Below are 3,948 nucleotides of genomic sequence, written 5' to 3' on the forward strand. Positions count from 1 at the left end.
ACAAAGCTTCAACAAAGAATTTGAAGCTATAAAACTGATGAATTAGGAGGAAAGAGATCAAAAACAAAGTAGAAAGTCTTGACAGCAGTTTAGACCATGCAGAACAACGAATCTCAGGGATTGAAGACAGCCTAGATATTATAGAGAAAGAACATACAACCATCCAAGACAAGTCCAAGAAATATGATAGATCTATCCAACACTTGGAAGACACCATCAGTAGGCCTAATCTAAGGATAATGGGTGTAGAGGAACACCTAGAAACAGAAGTTAATGGTCTAGGAAATTTATTTAACAGGTTCCTAGCAGAGAACTTTCCAAACATACAAAAAGATAGGCCTATTCAGATACAAGAAGCTTTTAGAACTCCAAATAGACCAGACCAGAATAGGAGATCCCACTGTCACAATATAATCCACACAGGATCAACTCAGACCAAGGAAAAGATCCTTAAAGCTGTCAAGGAGAAAAGGTTAATCACCTATAAAGGTAAACCAATTAGAATCACCTCAGACTTCTCAGCAGAAACAATCAAAGCAAGAAGAGACTGGAATGATGTATGCCATGTCCTAAAAATAAACAACTATCATCCAAGAATACTGTACCAAATAAAAACCTTCCATAGCAAACAAAAATTGAAACAATACATCTCCACCAAACCAGCCCTACAAATGATTCTTAAAGATGTCCTACACATTGAAAACCTACAAGACCACAATAAAGGCCAAGAAACTGCACCGAAACTGAGAATCCAAGAACCATAGGAAGAACCCAGTTTGGCAGCCCCCAAGAAGGTGGATAACATGGCAGGAACTCCCAAATACCTCTCAGTCCTTTCTCTTAACGTTAACGGACTGAACTCTCCAATTAAGCGACATAGATTGTCTAGTAGGATTAAAAAACAAGATCCTTCTTTCTGCTGCCTTCAGGAGTCACATCCTGCCCTTAAAAACAAACACATTTTCAATTTTAAAGGCTGGAACAAAATCTACCAAGGAAATGGCCCCATAAACAGGTGGGAGTTACAATCCTAATATCAGATAAAATAGACTTCAAATTAAAATTCATGAGAAGAGATAAAGAAGGTGGCTACATACTAATTAAGGGATCTCTCCTTCAGGAGGTTATTAAAATTATAAATATTAATTCGCCAAACAATGGAGCACCCAAATTTATCCAAGAAACACTACTTCTCCTCAAATCCCATATAGATCAAAAGACATTAATTATTGGGGATTTTAACACACTACTGTCCCCACTAGATAGATCAATTCGGCAAAAACAGCAGAGAAACCACAGATCTAAACAGCTGCATCTATCAACTAGATTTAACTGACATCTACGGAACATTTCACCCAGTATCATCATAATACACGTTTTTCTCATGAGCACATGGAACATTTTCTAAAATCGACCACATTTTAGGCCACAAAGCAAACTTGTCTAAATTCAGAAACATTGAAGTTATACCTGGCATTCTCTCTGACCACAAGGGAGTAAAATTAGAACTCAACACCAAAAGCCACCAAAGTAAGTCCGGTAAAACATGGAGGCTGAACAACAAACTGCTGAATCACGAGTGGGTCATGGAAGAGATTAGAAAGGAAATTCAAATGTTCAGGCTATTCAACAAAAATGAACACACAAATTACCAGCTCCTCTGGTACACAGCAAAGGTAGTACTCAGAGGCAAGTTTATACCTCTGAGTTCCTACATCAACAAATTGGAGAGATCTGAAACCAGCAATTTAATGACAAATCTAAACCTCCGTGTAAAAGAGCAGCAAGATAAACCCCAATCCAGTAGATAGAAAGAAATAATTAAAATTAAATCAGAATTAAATGAATTAGAATCCAAAAAAACTATAGAAAGAATCAACAAAACAATGAGTTGGTTCTTCGAAAAAATTAACAAAATTGAAAGACCCTTAGCAAATCTTATCAGAAAAATAAGAGAACCCACCCAAATAAATAAACTTAGAGATGCAAATGGAAATATCACCACGGAAACAACCAAGATTCAGGACATTATAAGGGAATACTTCTCAAAATTTTATGCTAATAAGTTTGAGAACTTGAGAGAAATGGACCTTTTCCTAGCAAATATTGACATGCCAAAAGTAAACCAAGATGAGTTAAACCATCTTCACAGGTCCATATCAAGCACTGAAATAGAAACAGCAATAAGAGACCTCACAGCTAAGAAAAGTCCAGGACTAGATGGTTTTACAGCGGAATTTTACAAGGCCTTCAATGCAGAGCTCACACTAATACTCCTCCAACTCTTCAATGAAATTGAAAGAGAAAGTTCACTTCCGAACACATTCTATGAAGACATCATCACCATCATCACAAAACCACACAGAGACTCATCAAAGAAAGAGAACTATAGACCCAGTTCTTTGATGAACATTGATGCAAAACTTTTCAATAAAATTTTGGCCAATCGACTTCAACAATTCATCCAAAAAATCATACACCACGATCAAACAGGATTCATTTCAGGGATACAAAGCTGGTTCAATATACGCTAATCAATTAATATAATTCATCACACCAACAGGAGCAAGAACCACATGGTTATCTCAATAGATGCAGAAAAAACATTTGACAAGATACAACACCCCTTTATGATGAAGGTTTTGGAAAAATTAAGAATCCATGGAGCATTCCTCAATACAATAAAGCCTGTATATGACAAACCTACCGCCAGCATTATACTTAATGGTGAAAAACTAAAGTCATTTCCTCTTAACTCAGGAACAAGACAAGGATGTCCAATCTCTCCACTTCTCTTCAATCTAGTATTAGAATGCCTAGCTACAGCAATAAGAAAAGATGTAGACATAAAGTGGAACCAAATAGGGAAAGGAAAAATAAAACTCTCCCTCTTTGCAGACGATATGATCTTGTATTTAAAGAATCCCATAGACTCCACTCCCAAATTACTCAAGCTGACTCAAAACTTTGGCAAATAGCAGGGTATAAAATTAACCCGCCAATATATGCCCACAATTAGAAAAGTGTGGCTGAAATAAGGAAATCAAATCCATTTGTAATTGCCCCACAAAATATAAAATACTTAGGAATTAACCAAAGAAGTGAAGGACCTTTGTGATGAAAACTTTAAAATCTTGAAAAAGCAAATCAAAACAGAACTTAGAAAATGGCAAAACCTCCCATGTTCCTGGATTGGAAAGAATAACATCGTGAAAATGGCAATACTTCCCAAAGCTATCTACAAATTCAACTCCATAACTATCAAAATTCCAACCTCATTCTTCAAGGAAATAGAAGAGGCAATCCAAAAATTCATATGGAACAATAAAAGACCCCGAATAACAAAAACGCTCCTCAACAGAAAGAACACTGCTGGAGGAATATCAATACCAAATTTCAAACTCTACTATAAAGCCATAGTAATCATATCAGCTTGGTATTGGCATAAGAACAGACCTCAGGACCAATGGAATAGAATTGAAAACCCAGAAATGAACCTACAGACCTTTAACCATCTAATCTTCGATAAGGGAGCAAAAAAAAAAATAGAAGAAAGACAGCATCCTCAGTAAATTGTGCTGGCAAAATTGGTTAACTACTTGTAGAAAACTAAAGCTTGATCCTTATATATCACCATGTACCAAAATCAACTCCAAATGGATCAAAGACCTTGAAGTCAAAGCAGATACTCTGAAAACATTACAGGATGCAATAGGAGAAACCCTAGGTCTCCTTGGCTCAGGCCGAAATTTTCTGAATAGAGACCCAGAAACACAACAAATCGAAGACAGGTTGGACAAATGGGATTGCATGAAGTTGCAGAGCTTCTGCATGGCAAACGACCTAGCTAGCAAGATCAATAGAAAGTCCACGGATTGGGAAGATCTTCACTAGCCATACAATGGACAAGGGTCTCATATCTAAAATGTACTTGGAACTCAAAAAATT

This window comes from Dipodomys spectabilis, unplaced genomic scaffold (assembly GCF_019054845.1).
Source record: "Dipodomys spectabilis isolate Male_0828 unplaced genomic scaffold, ASM1905484v1 ptg000203l, whole genome shotgun sequence".
Taxonomy (NCBI): Eukaryota; Metazoa; Chordata; class Mammalia; order Rodentia; family Heteromyidae; genus Dipodomys; species Dipodomys spectabilis.